At 40.3% G+C, this 18128-nt stretch overlaps 1 long non-coding RNA gene across 3 annotated transcripts in view; it reads left to right on the forward strand.

Annotated features, from left to right (window-relative positions):
• LOC110481887 (uncharacterized) overlaps positions 1-18128 on the forward strand; it is a 73245-nt gene that overhangs the window by 31385 nt on the left and 23732 nt on the right. For 2 of the 3 annotated variants that reach the window (XR_014954688.1, XR_002467339.3), the window contains exon 3: positions 6538-6934. The exons of the other annotated variant lie outside the window; for it this stretch is intronic. This is a non-coding gene — a long non-coding RNA (uncharacterized LOC110481887). The remainder of the gene's footprint in view (positions 1-6537; positions 6935-18128) is intronic. 3 annotated transcript variants of the gene reach the window in all.

The following is an 18128-nucleotide window of genomic DNA, read 5'->3' on the forward strand; positions in this document are numbered from 1 at the left end:
ACATGCCAATTTTGTGGCACAGCAGAAATTCATAAGAATTCTGCAGGCAACTGCAGAATTTATTTCATCTGGAGAAAGTGACAATAAACGGGGTACAGATTACAGAAAATCAGCTGCCTTTCAAGTGTATCTTGAACATTCCTGATGGTGAGTGAAAGCATGCTTGGTGTACGTGAACAAAATTATTTTCTCCCTGATTTACTCATGGATAGACACCACATTGCAGAAAGTAATTTTCTTTGCATTAACCCAGCAGGTGTGACAGTTTAGTAGGAGGAGAGATACTAGGGGGATTTAGAGAACCTTTCTCTCCTGCATGATTGATTAATAGTCAGATGTTTCCAAAGGATTAAAGGCTTGTCAACAGAACGCAAAACCTGGGGTGGTGTTTTTATCTTTCTTGAGTGAATTCAGACTTCTGATTCAAGAGGATGTGTACCTTTTATCTACTTGAAACTGCAGCTCATCTTGTGACTATAGGTATGTAATTGAACAAGAACCACCTTTTGTAAGACCCACTCAGATTGGTAAATGTTGTTTTCACCTAAGAATGCAGGTATTTGCATGCATATTTGAATGTGTGCCTGGGAAATGGAAAATGTGTATGATTTCTTACATCTCCAAAGGTAATTTGAATTCACAGAGACAAGTGGCCATGCCAACCATGCTCATCCTCCCACTCCTGTTTAACCATTAGGGTTGAAGACCTCTGCCTCCTTCCTTGATGGTGTTTTAAAAGTACCCCAGATTTAAGGCAGCTCTCATCAAACCAAGGGAGGACTAAGTGGGAATAATTATTTCTATAATACAGTGGCAGGAACATAACATAGAAGATGAATACTTTATATTTTGTCCTATTTTGTCCTCTTATCCTTGATCTTTGGCCCTTTGGTAGTTTTCCAGTTGCTCTGCAATGCTGGCTACATTTTAGAGCTGTAAATGGGAATAGTCCTGGGAGCAGAGCCCAGTTCCATCTTTCTAGCTGAGTACCAAAGCCATGAGTCTGTGCAGCATAATTCTCTTTAGCGTGCCCTCCTGCTGAGGCTTTGACTTTTGCACACCAGAGAAAACAATGGCTTTACTTCAGTAGGAGGGCCAGCAGTGACAATCCTGCCACCCAGCCCAGGCAACCACCTGGGAGTTTACCCCTTTCTGTCAAAAATGGGCCTGGATTTCCCCAGGGTAAGAAGGTTCTTTATCCTTAATTTGTCACTCCATGGATTAAAGCTGACTGGTGAAGGTAAGCTTTTCTAGAGAGATTTCCAAGGGAACATGCCCACAGCTGTTGCCTTTGGTACTGATCTCAGTACTGGCTGTGTGTGAATTTGCTCAGGATTTGCCAAACTTCAGATCCCTTCCAGGACACAGGTCCTTACAGAACAAGGCCCAACAGTCCGAGTTCTGTGCCATGAAATCCCACACTGCTCTCCATCTCTGGGCTCTAACACCTGCCTACACAGACTGAAATACAAGTGTTTCTACACAGGGCCTGACCAGCTGAGGTGCTTGCTGGTCTAACATGGAAATGTCCAGCAAAGTTAAGCATTTTTGGGATTAAGAATTGCTAATGATCAGTTTAGCTTCTCTCCGAGGACCTGCATGGCACAGAAATGGTGCTGTGGTAATTTTCAGGATGCTCTTTCAGGTGCCCTCCTGACTTGTGAGCTGCAAAACTCCGTGTTCTCCCAGCTGACACTTTGAGCAGCCACCAATCGCCTCCTGCTCCCTGGTTTCAATGGGGAGAAAACCAAGAACTACAGCCCAGCTGGGTGCACAGTGATAGGAGTCAGAGAAGAACTCCCATTCCAGCTGACTTCTGAGTATTTAAACAGCAGTCAAAGAGAGTTGCTGGGGGTCCATTTCCTCAGTGGAAATGGAGATTTTTCCTCTGATCATCAAGTTGATTGTCTGAGTGGAATTTTCTGCAAGACATCCATCTTTATTAAAATAGCACTATAATACAAGATGGAATTCACAGAGCATTTTGCACAACTGCAGATATTTTCTTAAGCATGAGCTATTACTTTTCCTTTCCCTAGTTTTGTGGTTTGCAAGGCTCACGGTCAATTTATCTTCCTGCAGAGCACAGATAATTCCCTTTGATTTGAGGGAAGTTACACATGACACACAAGAGAACAGGAACTTTATATTTTCTTTTAAAAGCAAGTAAATAAAAGCCGAACAGGGGGTTCAATTTTACACTGAATATTAACTCAATTGTGGAGTTATTTAGGAAAAACTATACACCACTTCTAAAACTGTGATGAACTATTCTTTTTAGTGGTTCTATTATACTGAAAATGATAAGATTCTTAAAAACCCACATTAAAAAAAATCCTGTGAATTTCTCTGTTTTGCTGTTGAACTTTATCTTTTTGTCAATACATGGCAACAACAATGTTCAGTGGTAGAAAACAATTTGGAAAGCTGCTGTTGAAACTGGATCTACCCACAGTGCTGACTCCAGCTGATGTTATGGTGGGGCCCTGCAACACTGCCACTGATCAACATCTCTCTGAGTAGATTTTCATCAGTTTTACATGCTGTAGATTTCAGCTTCAAACTGATTCTCATCTCTGTCAAAACAGTGATTTTTTTACCCACCAGTTTACTAAGTAGAGGGAATAAAGATAAGTGAAATTACCTCCTTCCAACTCTGTAAATGTCCTTTTAGAATAAATATAAAGCATGAACATGATGCATGAGTCACACAGAGCCTGATGTAACTATCAGTGACAGCTGAAACACATATGCTTTATTACATGATGCTGTTAAACAGCAGGAGAAAGTTCCAAATTTTTAGGACTTATGAAAGTTAGAGAAACCAGAAAGTCCTTCAGGGAAAAATGTCTAAATATTTTAAGGGTGTAATAGAAATCAGAATGGTGAAAGAGAAAGCAAAAGAATGAGGCCAACAAATTTTTGCAGCACATTGAAATTTATCTTTCTCTTAGGGGTTTTCTTATATTTTTTATTATTTTCTATCCATGTGCAATCTAGCATAGTGTTTATTTGGCTAAATATTTCACTACACATATACTTCAAAGTTAACTTTACCTATATATATGTTGAAAAAAAACAACATTGACCTTGTGGCTGAAGGCAAGGGTAAAAAACGCTTACACATAGATTAAAAAATATCTAGCATGCTGAGGTCAAGTATTTTAAGTAATTTATTAACATTTCAGATCAAAATCTATTGTGTCTTTTTCCAGAAATTTGTACATATATTCTATATATAAGTACATGTTAAAATAAATGTATATTGGTTTGAAATTACCACCTCAGCTTTTCATTCAATGTGACCCCAGTAAAGTGTTTGATGGGGAAAAAAGGTATGTTACCTGATCCGTGACCACTTTTACTTCCATGCATTTTTTACTCCTGTAACTGAAACATATCTGAGATGCTTATGTAAAGTTCAATTTAAAGACAAGAACACTCATTGTCTTCAGTAAAGACCATGGATTTTTCTATTCCTAAAGGAAATTTGTATAGATGAAATCATGTGGATGGTAATCTTGGATTTGGGTCTGACTGATGAGGAGTACAACTGATGTGCACAGCTTTGTGCATCTACTTCATGTGCTTTGAGTTTTAAAACACTTTGGAGAGTGTTGTGTCTGTTGCCTATGAGTGCTCATTCTCTCACTCTTTCTCAAAACAATGTGAATTATTCATAAATCAGCTGATAAGTTGTGCTCAGTAATATGCAGAATATATCCTAGGCAGGCAAGATCAGTCAAACTTTTGGAGGTGAACTGAAAGCAGTTTTTGATTGTTGGTCTATTGGAGCAAATCTGGAGTGCTCAAACACAGGGAATTTCTGTCATTTCAGGCATGGGAATTTCCAGGGGGGTAGGCTGGCTGCTCTTCAGAAGGACATGTGTTAGATAACACAAAGCATCCAGCAATGTTCTAGGTGTATGTGCTTGGTACATCCTGCACTAAATCCTCTTTAAGTCAGTCCTGATATGGACTAAGACATGGGAAGTGGAATCAGATGGTGACTGGGAAGTTGCACATCATCCCTGGCTGTGGGGACTTTGCCAGGTCAAGACATGTGTACACAAAAGGCCCTTTTTTTCTCATCCTTGATGGAAAATGACTGGGAAGATGATTTTCTCTTCTCATGTATGCTTACTGCATGAAATATTCAATAGTATAGAACAAAAAAGTATACTTTAGTTGGAAGAGACCTAAAATGACCATCTAGTCCTACTGCTTGACTAATTCAGGGCTGACCTGAGGATAAAGCATGTTGTTAAAGACTTTGTCCAAATGTCTCTTAAGCACAAACAAGCCTGGGGCATCAACCACCGCTCTAAGAAGTCTGTTCCAGTGTTTGGTCATCCTCTCAGTATAGAAAGGCTTCCTACTGTCCAGCCTAAACCTTCCCTGGTGCAGCTTTGAGCCACTGCCCCATGTCCTGTCACTGGATACAGGGAGAAGAGACTGGTACCTTCTTCTCTGCTTTCCCTCCAACAGAGAGAAATTAGGTCACCCTCCAAATTGTTAGCGTTTTTCTGGTGTTTGGCCTAGCAAACATGCTAGTGCAAAGAATCTGCCACAATCTTTTCTTACTAAGGATCTCCAAAAAACATTGTATTGTGTTTTGGGAGTTTTCAATAAAAGGATTTCAAGTAGGGGAATGTAAACAGAATTTATCATGGAACGATAGCACCAAAGGGAATAGCTGTGAACAGACTGGAAGAAAATTTATGTGTGTGACATTGTCTGTGCATAACTGGTGCATATTGTAATAATCATTATTTGAATTATTCTTTTCCTTTCTACTCGACAGGCCTATCCATTATGAAAATTGTTATTGTTTCAATGAGAATACAAGTTGTTCTGAGTTTTTGGAAGCAGGTTATAACTATTGTTGCCAGATCCTAAAATGCCTATTGGGCATTGCTATTTTATTCAGTAAATAAATAGTTTAAAACAATAATTGTTATTTGTTAGAATGAACATACTTGAATCAGTTCTTGTCCCTATAGCACAAGGCCTTTCAGTCAGCATTTGCTGTTTCTAACTGCTACCAGCATTTGCCAGCTGAAAATGCTTTAACAGTCAGGATATGAAAATGAGAGATGTCATAAATTAGTGACAAAAGAATATTTCATAGAAATCATAAGAACCATAGAATGGTTTGAGTTGGTAGGGACCTTACAGATGATCTAGTCCCAGCCCCCTGCCATGGGCAGGAGCACTGTGCACTAGACCAGGTTGCTGAAAGCACCAGAAATAGTTTATTTTGAACTACTATTATTTTTGCCATCTGTAAGGAACAAATGTGGCATTTGTAACATCTAAAACCACCAGTACTGAAATTAAATACCAGACACCTTAAAGTTAGCCAGGCTGCTCTGCAGCTGAGACATACTGAGTTGCTGGTAATGGATATTGCTGAAGACACTATTGTAGGTGGTATCAGCTGTTTTAACTCTAGATTATGTCCTGTGTGTACCCAGCTCTCCTTGATATTGGTGGGAAGTAAGATAGCATGATATCTTTGAGTATTTTGGCTCTTAGGGCTTTCCACTTGAGCCGGAAAGCTTTCTGGGAAGAGCTCTTGCCATGGTCTAAGGAAGCTCCTCACATAGGAAGTGAGACTCTTGAAGTTTTTTTAGTTTTTAAAGACAGCAAAACATTTCTCCTGTGAAGTCATTAAAGGGAAGGTTTCTCCCTTCCCTTCCCTTCCCTTCCCTTCCCTTCCCTTCCCTTCCCTTCCCTTCCCTTCCCTTCCCTTCCCTGGTCAAAGAATTTTCATGTTCACTTTAAAGAAACCAACCTCTCAATCACTGTAGCTGGAGCTTACTCTACTTTAAATTCAGTTTTATAAGTGTCTGATAATGCTTAATCTGAAAATTGAAGAAGAGGGAACAAAGAAGAGGGAAACAGACTGTTCTCAGTGGTATTTAGGGTAGCAAGAGGCACAAACTGAAACACATGAAATTCCATTTAAATGTAAAAAAATTGGCCAAACACTCTCACAGGTGCCCAGAGAGGTTGTGGAGTCCTGTAGGGAATGCTGTGCTCCAGGACGGTTTAGATGAATGGAGACGAGAGATCTCTGAAGGCTGCTCTTGGGATATCAGGTTTGTTAGGGATGGAGGGATGGAGAATGGTCCTGCTTGGAGCTGCCAGACGCAGCACGGGGCAAGGCCTGAGGGGGTAGGGGAGGGGAGAGACAAGAGGTAGAGAGGATGCTCTAGGAGAGGGTGAAAGATCCAAGAGGGGGGAAGTCCAAGAGAGCGTCTAGCCCCTTGGAGACCCCTTATCAGGGGCTTCAAGGTGGGCTGGAACAAGACTTGGGCCAATGGGGTCACAGGCACCTGATGTTCCAGGGGAGGGTTACAGGTGTAGGGTGAACCATACATTTTGGGGGTTGAGATGGAACAGTCCATTTGACTTTTAGACCTATCTGTAGGTAAGGGCATTGTCCAGCCAGTACGGAGGATTGTTTTCATCCTGTCTGTACTATTGTGAACCTTTTGCCAGGCAATCATATTTATCCATCCTTTCCAACAGAGTCCCTCTCCTTGGACACACTCAGAACCTGACTACCATGGTCCAGAGCAACCCGCTGCAGTGATCCCAGCCTTGAGGAGGACCTTGGGCTAGATGATCTCCAGAGGTCCCTGCCAAATTCAGCCATTCTGGGACTCAGGGTGCTGTGGAATACTTTTGAAATCCAACCTGGGATTAACCATAGTTAATTTTTTTCTGTATGTATGCCACTATTTTTTTTCACTTTTCTTTCCTTCTGCAAGTGGGAGCAGCACCTCCCACTGGAAGTGCGGATGAAATGAATTTTAGGGATACAGAATGGATTTCTGGTCACTAATGGAAAATCTTCTGGGAGGAGGACAGAACAAGTGTGATTCTGCAGATCAATGTTTCTGATATAATGAATCTATGCACAACAGTAAGTATTTTACTATATTTATAGCTGTCAGGCTATAACCAATTCTAAGATTTTTTTTTTTTTTTAAAGATCACCATCTCAAATATACCCATGCACATATGAACATGGTTTTTTTACCTCTTCACACTCATAGAGATCTACTTCATAAATGCTCCTTTTATCTAAGTGGAATACTGTTTGTCAAGATCCGGGATAACACCTTCCAACATGTATAACCACTGCTCAGACCACAATATTTCCTTTCAAGTGTGTATTGCAACTTGTCTTTCATTTTTTGTTTTGCTTTTTGAGCCTTAGAAGTTGCTTGCTGTAGGAGTGATTTTCACATCCTGTATTTTTGGTGCAAATGTTTTCTACAGTTTTAAAAATATATTGTCTTGTTCTGAATATATAAAAAGTTTATTTTTGCCTCAATATATTTTATTAGTTACCAGTTAAGCATACCCACAACAACAAAACCAAAAATACAGGGTTTGTCATTAAATTACTTTGAGACAAAAATGTGAAAATTAATGTATTTATCATTTTCTTTTAAAAGAAGATTTCAACAGTATTTTTAAGCCAACAGAAGTTTTCCTCCATATACTTTGAAGTCAGAAAACTGTAGCTGTTAAAAATGGAAGCATCATAAAATCATAATAGGAAAAATGTTTTTCATAGAGAAAAGGTTATTTAAATTTTTCAAATCAACTGGATGAAAGAAAGGAGTCAGGGATTTATAGTCTGGTATCACAATTCTGTCTGCTGGGTTTTTACTACTAAAAATAGGATATGTGTATTTTATAAGTTCCATTTAATTCCAGTGCACCATATCACTCTTAGAGCTTCACACATATTGCACTGAAGTAGGAACTGGGATAGAATATGTCAGGAAAATACCAGGGGAAATTCATTCCTTTGTTGTTATTGGTATCAGCTGCTGGCAGTGTGAAATCCTCAGGGGAAGATGTACCCTCAAGGTCTCATGCTGTATTATTACACACAACACACAGGTACATTAGTTACACTGTCTTTCTCCCACACACACCGTGTGGTATTCGAGTACCAATTAGCATTCTACATTAAACAGGGGGCATCCTGGGGCTGCCTGTATTTAATTACTTTAGTGTGCCATTCTGTCTGATTATATGTCTAGCTGTTCAATTTACCTTGTGACATATTCTGTATGCAATGGTTTAGTGAAGGTGATCTTCAAATTAAACACCATCCCTGTGGGTAGCAGTGCTGCAATGTGGATGACAGAAGCAGACATCATCATCTCCTACATGAGCCTTCTCTTTCAGCAGCCCTGCTTCTGAGTACTTACACTTTGTCATTTCTGTATTTCTCTGCTCAAGTCTCCTAACTGGGTATTTGCTCATTTGGAGTCTTCTGGTTTTACTTTTCCTGCTTTTGAAACCCAAATTGCATGCAGCAATGGAACCTTGTACTGATGCACCATGGCCAGCACCTCTCTTTGGAAAATCAGTTTAGTACCTCTAAATCTTAATTACAAGCTTCAGATTTGGGGTAATCAAACTCATTAAGATAGCCTGGTTTAGAGCAACCTCTGGTCTTGCTCTTGTGTGTGGGGGTGTAGAACCTGACACACCACAGGGATGTCAGAGATGCTGCTGCAGATGGGCATGTGGAGAAAATAACTGAGCAAGGAAATGAGCAAGGGATTATGGAATAGAACCATGCTGCTCTTGCTTAGAAGAAAAGTGATCATTAATCAGAGATGACCTCCATATTAATTTAATAAATGCATTTCCCTAATGAACCTTTGCATGTAGATTGAAAAAATCCTCAACAGCCAGCAGGGGAAATGACAGGGCTGAGTAGCACCTCTGAAAAATGATCCTCAAGGGCATGTCTCCATCAGTGTCAGACTCACTGAGCCTCTGCTCAGAACGAGCTGGGCTTGGTGCAGCTGCATCCTGGGCACCAGCATCACCAACCTGTGCTGTGGGGGATGAAGAGGATAACAGGATGGGTCCATGCTGGCCTCTCCTGAGCCACCCAGATGCTTTCCCATCAGAACTTTTCTCCATTTCATCCAAATTTGTGGGAACATTATAATTCTAACAAAACTTGCCTTAGTTACTTTATGCCACCTATCTGAAATCAGCCATCCTCTTCTTTCCCTGGCAGGCTGGTTGTACAGCTAGGGAGCCCAGAGTCACAAATTTCCAAAGCCTAGCAACTGAGAACATCAGAATGTGCATCCTATATTCCATGGGGAATGCAGCCAGAAATATCATTGCCTAGATCCCATATTTCTGAGGGAATTCCTTATGCTTGTTAAACAATTTTTAGTTTAGAGTGAAGCACTTATTGCAAGGAGAAATATTTTTTATTTGTTTTAAAACTACTGCTATAGAATATCATTATCATAACAGAAAATAGTTTTTATTCCCTTATCATCTCCATCACTCACACCTACACACAGAAAGAATATTTTTTTCTTTCTTAAATGTGTTTGTAGAGGGAGAATTATCTTCCTGATCTATCCCCAAAGGAGGCAGACATAAATCTCAATACTGGCCCTCTGTGGCTGGTTTGATGGTTTATACTGATTCTGTCCTGGAGGTGACATTGAAGCTCCTCTCAAAGAGGCAGATGTGGGACGTGCAGGAATTTTCCAGCATTGGATATATGGCTTCAGAAAGTGTGCTCTGGCAGGCTGAGAACTGGGTGTGCACTCAGGTCCACTGTTTTCTTCTGGCAAAACCTTTCCCTTACAGCCAAGGCAGACAATGAACAAAGCAAGCACTCATGCCATAGAGAGCAATGCTGCAGTGGCACACGCTCCTGTTGGAAACCTAAAGATCTCATGGTTAAAGGTGAGATAAGGATGTTATGCCTTTTGTCAGCACTCTTGAATGAAAGAATGAAGCACTGAGGAGTATCCACAGACAAAGTAATTTCTGGTTTCTGTTTCTTATAAAAGCAAAATCTCTATTACTTAAAAATTGACAATATCATCAAAACTTCCTGTTCCTGCCTTCCATATTGTCCTCTGGTGTTTTATTCACATTTAACTTTTAGCATTTTTCCACAAAAGTGCATTTTTCATGGTAATTAAAATTGTTCTTTGGTGAAGGTTTTGGATAAAAATGATAGAACAAATAATAATGATAATGATAATTATAATAAGAAGAATGAATACCACAGGAGAAACTTCACTCTTTATTTTTTTGAAAACATAAATGTTTTCAAATCTTTTCCCAAAATATTTTGCATACTTTGGCCTCTTTTAGTGAGGACAGTCAACTCTGTCAACACATCACTTATTTCAGGTTAAACCATTCACACAGATTTGAAATGTCTCTCTTTTTTTGTACCCCAGTAGAAAACAGGGATACAGGAATACAAATAGCTGCAGGGAATAGAGTATAGCTACAAATACTTTTTGGCAACTTCTTGAGATACTTCTGGCCTGATACACAAAGCCTGGTGCAGCCTTCTTCAGCTGATAGCAGGTCCTATCAGGATTCAAATGGGGATCAGGCAATTCACCCAGAGCTTTGCCTCAGTCCAAGCTTTCTGGCAAGGTTTCTCTCTAAACCTGGAACATTACTAAAAAATTAGGCTTCATTGAGCAGTTTCTGTCATTAAATTCTCATTTGCAGTCTTCTTTCTGCTCCTTTGCCCACAGTCTGACTATATTTGTTTTTTACTTCTGAGCCATTTTCTGCATGTTCTCCATGGAAACACAAGCTCAATATTATTTTAGTTGAGCACAAAATCCCAGCATAGTTTCAGCACACTTGAAACTGGGACTCTGCTTCCCTGGCGACATCAGCTGAACTAGAACTGAGAGCCCCAAGCAAAGCAATTCAGCAAAGAGCTCTGAGATTTGAGCAAGACACAAAGTCCTTTTTCACCCTTTTGACTTCAAGCATTTCTATCACCCTCAGTGCCTTCCCCATCTTGCCAGGGCATTTATATTTTAGAGGTTTTCCCACAGAGTTATTTACTGGGTAATGTCTTCACTGAGAACATTTAACTTTAAGTCATAAATGGCGACTTGTTATTTTTATTATTCTGTAAAAGCCTTTTGTCCACTTTGTTTAACATCACAAGTCTTTGCCTACAGTGAATTCCACTAGCACTACAACCAGAGTATCACAGCCAACAACTCACATTATACATGAGCCTTGGATAAGTCTGTGGACTAAGCCATGCAAAGAATCAGTGAGTGGTGTTCTTTCCTCCCTTGCTTGCCAGCATTATTTAAAAGTGATGCCAGAGCATTTTTCACTTAAACCCTATAAATATAGCTCTTTGAACATGTTCTGTTGTTGATTTAAAATTTAAACATTTAATTTAGCTTCCCATTAAAACAAAATCTCACAGGCTCCTCTGAAATGTAACATGCTCTGAGGCAGCTTTCCATTGTGAGGCAGAGTAACAGCTAAATGAGATTTTTTTTTCCCTCTTAAATTGAGATTTGGAAATTATATTAAATGGCATTGTTTATTGTAGTGAATAAGAAAGAGCACTAAAAGGATGGTTCTGCATTCAATATAGTCTGGCAATTTCTGCTTTAAGGGCTTTATTTTCTGAATCACTGAAATGAAAGACAGGATTGCTACTGATTGAAAAATGAGTAGTACCATGCTCTAAGACCCCATGCTCTCAGATCCTGCTGAAACCACTGGAAAGCTTTAGACTTTAGACAGCAGCCATGTGAAGAGAGACATGCCTCCTATGGATCTTGTGGAAATACACCTGGAGAAGGGCACTGAAAACCACTGGAAAAGTCTATGAAGGGAATGAAGGTCTGCTCATCTCCAAATAGTGCAGGAGGAGCCAGGCAAGTAGGAAATTTGGATCAAGGCAAAACAATGACCTCTGCCAGGTTTTCCTTCCTCCTGTGGTGTGTTCTTGTTGCCTTTTTCAGAGAGCTTTTGTTCACCTTCCTGAAATATAAATAAACTCCATTGAATAGACCGAGTTGGTTTTGTACTGCAACAATTCCAAATCCTGCATCTCTTCTTTTCCCTGTTTGAAACAGAGCCATCACAACTTGAACTCCACAACCTTAAAGTGAAAATAGGAATTTCTTAGATATAGAAGCTTCCTCTCCAAAATGGGTGTTCACTTATGGCTGATATTATTTGCCTAATTTCCCTACTCCCAGAACAACTTAAACATCCATCTTGTGTGCCAAGATACAGAGAATGAGCAACTGCTTATGCTTTAATGAGTACAAATGAAATTAAAAACCAACATGCTGCATCTCGTTACAAATCATATCATGAGCAGAGACCATGTCTTCCTATACTGGGAGCCTTTCCACCAGCTTGTAGCCAGCTCCTAGTGAATTTGAAATTGCAGTGGTAGCGATGCAAGCAAGAAATTATGAAGGAAAACCACTATTTGAAATAAGAAAGTGAGACTGTATAACTTACCAAATAGGTCACTGTTTTCTTTAGTACTTAGCTCTTTAGCAAGTACTGGTAAACAATTAAGCCATGTATCTCTATGTTTTATGTTGAAAAAAATATCTTGACAATGATTCCCAAATGAAATTTGTTAAGATGAATTCAACTTTATTGGAGGCATCTAAAAAGCTTCTATGTCAGCTACCATTTCTCACAGAAATACTTCTTCCATCTGTCCTCCAAGAGGAATTCTGGGAATGATGAAAAAATACTTCATTTTTTTACTAATTGTAGAATTGTACGGCAAGTATTTTGTACAGCCCTGTTTTGCAGCTTTAAGCCAGGAGAAATTGTGGAAAGCTTTTGACAACATTCCACACATAAATGGGTCATGGAAATGATCACAGTGAAAGTAGTGAGAAAGCTCATCCACCCCAAAATGAATGGAAAACACTCACTGCAAAACAGAAAGGGCTAACTTGATTTCAAGCTCAGCTGTAGTTCAAGAACTCCTACACTTAACTGCTCTTAACTGCTCCACACAGCAGCTGTAAAGATAAATATGGCCATTTTTCCATTTGTAACTGGCACAATGAATTCAGAATCTTCTGGCAATTGCCAAGTTTTGCAGTCAAACCAGTGGCATGGACATATCTGCCCAGGTTCCTGAGAAGCTGAGCTCAATGCTAAAAGTTGCTTTGCACTGTTTGATTTAGAGGTCAAATTATTTTCATCTCTGAGTAAAGGAGGAGAGGGAGGAGAGATGAGTGGGGAGGAGAATTGACACCTTTGTGTTTTACAGTCTTTTCTTCGAATATGGGCCAGGTTGGTGGCTACAGGAGCATGAAGCCTTGAGAATTGCTGCTTTGCATGTGTAATACTGAATAAATTGCTCAGATACACTAAAAGCATACAAATGTTTACAAATATTTATGTGCATCTGGTGTATAAAACTGAATGTATTTAATCCCAAATATTTTGGAGCACACCACAGCTGTCATTAGCAGTGACATTTCTATTCATGCAAAATAATATGTAATTATCCAGTCAAATCTAACCTGCTCATCCTCATGTACAGTTTTCCTCTGCCAAAGAGCTAAAAACTAAATGATAGCTCCCCTATGCTCCAGAGCTGGAAGCACACTGTGTTTTTAAAGATCCATCCGTCGCAAACCTGGCGAATCCCGCTGCTCAAATTAACGGGGCACATGACTGGAACACAAGCATCCAGGGGAGGAAGTCCTCATTTGGGAGGCAGCCACGGGCTGAGAAATCCCCTCGGCCGGGGTCACATGCAGGCGGCGCACGGGGCGCTGGGCACACCTTTCCCCTGCCCAGCAGCTGTCATGGGAATGATCAGCTGCCTATTACATGCATGCATGCACTTCCCTGCCTCGGAGCACACAGCCGTAATGCGCCCTGCTCACAGGGAAAAATTTATAGCCCTACTTTGGCGCAGAAGGGCAGTACCCCCTTGCCAGGCAGCCCCTGCCACCGCCAGGAAATTAATTGAGTGATTTTCCTGCTTTGTTGATGGCGGTGGGGAGGGAAGGACAAAATCTGCGCCATCGGTAGCGAATTTATTGCAGGATGAATTAAGCACAACCAGCCCTCAGGGATTACCATGTTCACATGAGCATCAACAAGCCAGGGTCCACCAGGCTCCCCAGTCATCCCAAGCAGTGGAGAAAAGCATTTTCTTCACAAGCTACTTCTTCAGAGCAGCAAAATATCTCATAGCCCTTTTCTTTTTTATCCCCTATGATCTCCTTATCAGCAATTCATGCCATATAAAGAGGAGAGGGCTTTTTAGGTGTAGTGTGTTTTTTGTGAAGCGGAGCTGTTAGGAGGATGCAGTGCCACAGAGTCCCCCAGTAATGAATTACAACTGAGGAAAAAATGGTTTCAATGGGAACTGATTTGGAAAGCAGTGAAAGCAGAATATTTCTTTCCTCTGTGAACTGAGCTATCCTGGGGGCCTACGAATCTCTGGAAAAAAAGTCTTTTTACAAAGCAGCACTGCCTAACTTCAGTAGAGAAAGAGCTAGGTGTGCAATAACACAGACCTGCCCTCTGAAGGACATGGCCTGAACACAAAAAGAGGAGATCAAAGAAATCAGCTGGGCATCTCCAGTGGCAGGCACAGAGCCTGTCAGGTATCTGCTGTCATGAAGTGTACTGGATACTGACCATACATCATTGATTAAGGCCCATAAACTATCTTTGGTGTAGGAAATTGAGCAGAACATATTTAAACTGCAAAACCAGATGATATTAATGCTACTACAAGCTCTGTTTGCACAGTCTTCTTTTTTTTTTTTTTTTTCTTGAAAGCAGAGTCACCTTGTTGGCTTTTTAAGTATGTACCTGGCACTTACTGGCAGTAGAACTTTGACCTTTTCAGTGATGGGTAACCATTTGATTTCCATCCTCTGTTCATCATTTTATTTAAATTGTTTATTTAAACACCAACATAAACACTGTCTATTATCAATTGACAGCCTTCTCTTTACATATGTAATTTAAAAATCAAACAAATCTTCCTGGGTCCTGCTCCTGTATTTCTATTGACTTCAGAAGAATGCTAATAATTTACCTTATCAGAGACCTGGTTTTCATGTCATTCTGCAGCTCCAAAAAGCTGTGAGGCAAAGGCAAAGCAAATCCTTATCTGTTCTATACTTTGTCTTCACAGTTCATTTCCACAAGAGTGCACGTAGCATTGATACAACCTGCTTTTCCAAAGAAACTGAGAGAAATATGTGCATGTTACATGGCAGTTGTTAAAGACATGAAGTGCAGCTTTAAATTGTAAGTTTAAGATAATGTCATGTTTGTTTTTTGGAGATGAAGTGCGTAAATTATTGAGTGCCTGACTATTTTTGCACACACTTTTCTTAATGATTGAAATCCCAGTTCTGAAGATTACAGTGATTGTCAAGATCTCTGAGTTAGCAAAACATTATACTCTTCCACTGCAAGGACTCAGATCTGATGAGAAAGGAAAATTTGTGATCTTGGCTTCCCCTGAACTTTCACTGTTAGTCCAGAGCCAGAAGAATGAGCAGAGAAGCAATCTTGGAGCCCAGAGAAACATGTGGTTTCTGTCTACCACAATAAGTGACAGACCACTCATGGCCTGTTCTTATCACCTTTAAAATTTGAAGGCTTTGACTTTGGTTCAAATGAATCTGGATTTGCAGGAGGGTTTTTTTCCTTTTTTTCCCCCCTCAGTTGCTCAAAAGTAGTTGGCAAATTCTACTGTTGCAGCAAAGCAATATGGACCCACATGGTTTGGGGTCAGATCCTGGATCCAGGAATTTAGCCAGGTGTTTGGAGTTATCATTTGTGTAACAGGCACGTGATGTGTGTGGTGAATTTTGATAAAACCTCAGCGCTGTTGAGTTTTTTCTTAGGAACCAAATAGAGCTTTTGCAGATGGGGCACCAGGAGGGTCTGACCAGTTGCAAGTTTCTTCAAGCTCCCAGTTCTTTGTAGCATTTCCAGAACCAGGGCAGGATGCTCTCAAAGGGGTCACTGGCCACAGCTATAACTGACCAGCCCACTCTTGCCGACTCCCTGGTTCACACCTTCTTGTTCTGCACATCTGGGGGCTAACTGCATGCAACCTGGCAAATCCAGGGGGCTGCAATGTCCTTCTGCCCACGTGGGAATGGACAAAGTGAAAAACAGCAAGAAAAGGAGATTTTGGAGTTCAGTTCCAGCCAGTGTTTTCCTGGTGCTTCCAGCACTCTTGTGCTCTGACTCAGAGAAAATAAAGCAAGCAAACCCACAAACCCTCCCAAAGCATTCTGAGCAGGGACAAGATTTCACCATCCACAGCCTGTCTCTCGATGCATCTTTAAGAAGACAAACGAGACAGACCATGGCTCTTTCTTGCTTGGTTTCCTACTTTTAGCATTTCAGTTCCTGTTCCTGGGCTTGAAGAAATCACAGGTTTCCTTGAAGAAGGAGTTGTTTCTATAAAGTTGAAACCCATGAAGACCAAGTGCCTGATGTCAAGGCACAGAAAAACTTCAAATATATGCAACCAAATCTCAGTCTGTATTCAGCAAATGCACTGGAAAATACTGATACAAATATTAATAATAATTTTGAGGACTGTTCTGCAGGAGAAAAACCCCATGACTTTTTAATTTTGTTCATTTGTTTGTTTTCCCCAAACTTATTTTACACGTGGAGAAAGATATATGCCAATTTTATTGTATTTAAAAAGATCCTTACCTAGCCTCAACCCCAAACAGCCTCACAAGGCTAGTAGATAAATATCTAGAGTGATGTTGACTACATTTATACAGACTTTTAAATTTTGCCAATGTGTGTAAACAAAAGTTTTTAAGCAGTTTCCAAGTTCGGGTGCAGAGCTGCAGGTTTGAGGTCCCGTTAATTGATCCCAGGCTGCAAAATGTAATTTAGGGCTTTGAGTCTGTGATATTAAAAAAGTAACTTATTACAGAATTTTTACTTGGACTTACAATATGGTTTTTGAAGTTGTCTATCTCTACTTTCCCTCATTTCTAAAATACTGGGAAAAAAAGAAAAAAGAAAAGAAAAGGAGATTATAGTTTACAGTGGAATTTGGGAAGATTTGACCCCAGACAACCTTTGCCAGGAACTGTTAAAGAGCAAATAGGGCAGAAAGGCAGAAATGGTTTGTTGCACAAAAATGGTGACTCTGTGCTAAGCTTCATAGATTGGAAAGAGCATTTTGAAAGTCCAGGCAAAAATGTGACAAGAAGCCAGTTTAAATAGGAGCACATAGGTGTGATATGTTCTGAGGGCCAGGTGTGACTTGGGAGCCTGGCAGCTTTGTGCACATTGTAACTTTGACATCAAGGATGAAGAGAGACAGGCTAACAAAGACTGGTGATAATTAAGTCATGAAAAGGTATGGCTCACAGTGTTGCTGCTTTTGTGAGACACGGGCGAGCAAATGCACCATGAAGGGTTACTTGTGTAAAAGGCAAGTGCATTGTTTGTGGCATAGCCATGAGCAGTTTACAAATGCACTTATTTTGTCTTTGAACATCTCTACTTGTAAGCATTTACCTTGTAATAACCAGCTCTGAATAATGCTCCATCCTCCTGCTTTTGTGTATGAGGAAGAGGTTAAAAGACAGAAAGCAATAACCAGCTTTCTCTTCCTTTTCTGCAGTTGGTGGCTGTTGTTATAATTTGCTGAAGAGGTTTTAAGCACAAACACAACCTTCAGGATCATGAAAGTGTATGTGCCAGGCATCAATTTTTAAAACCCAGATCCTTTGTTTATAACCAGGCCAAGTGGTACTAATATTAGCAGGGTTCCACATGCAGAAAACCAACGCAAATTCAGCTTTACAAATGCTCATTTTCTTTGCCAGTTAAAGAAAAATGATTTATTATCCACCTTTGTCACTTCCCTGAAAAAAAATCCCTGATGGATAAGGGCATGAGAAGTTGAAGAGGATGTTCAACTCCACATCTTAGAGGAACATCTGTTTCTCATGGTTGTATTTCCCACATAAAACATTATAAAAAGTTTTGCTGTGTATATGCATGTGTCCAATGTGTGCATTCTCACTTTCACTCCTAGTAGCCCTCTTCTGCTCATCTGTGTTCAAACAGACCCTTACAGCAGGGCAGGGGGGTTGTCTTGCTCATCCATTGGTTTGAAAATGTTAGGTGGCAACTTAAGATAGCTGTTCAGGCTCTCTTTGCAGTCAATGGACCAAAAATAATGTCCTAGAAGATGGTGGAGGTGATTTCACTGACTGCAAAGGGAGCTTAGACAACCAGTGTACACAGCAGTCAGTCAAAGGCAG

Source organism: Lonchura striata, chromosome 4 (assembly GCF_050655825.1).
Source record: "Lonchura striata isolate lonStrDom1 chromosome 4, ASM5065582v1, whole genome shotgun sequence".
Taxonomy (NCBI): Eukaryota; Metazoa; Chordata; class Aves; order Passeriformes; family Estrildidae; genus Lonchura; species Lonchura striata.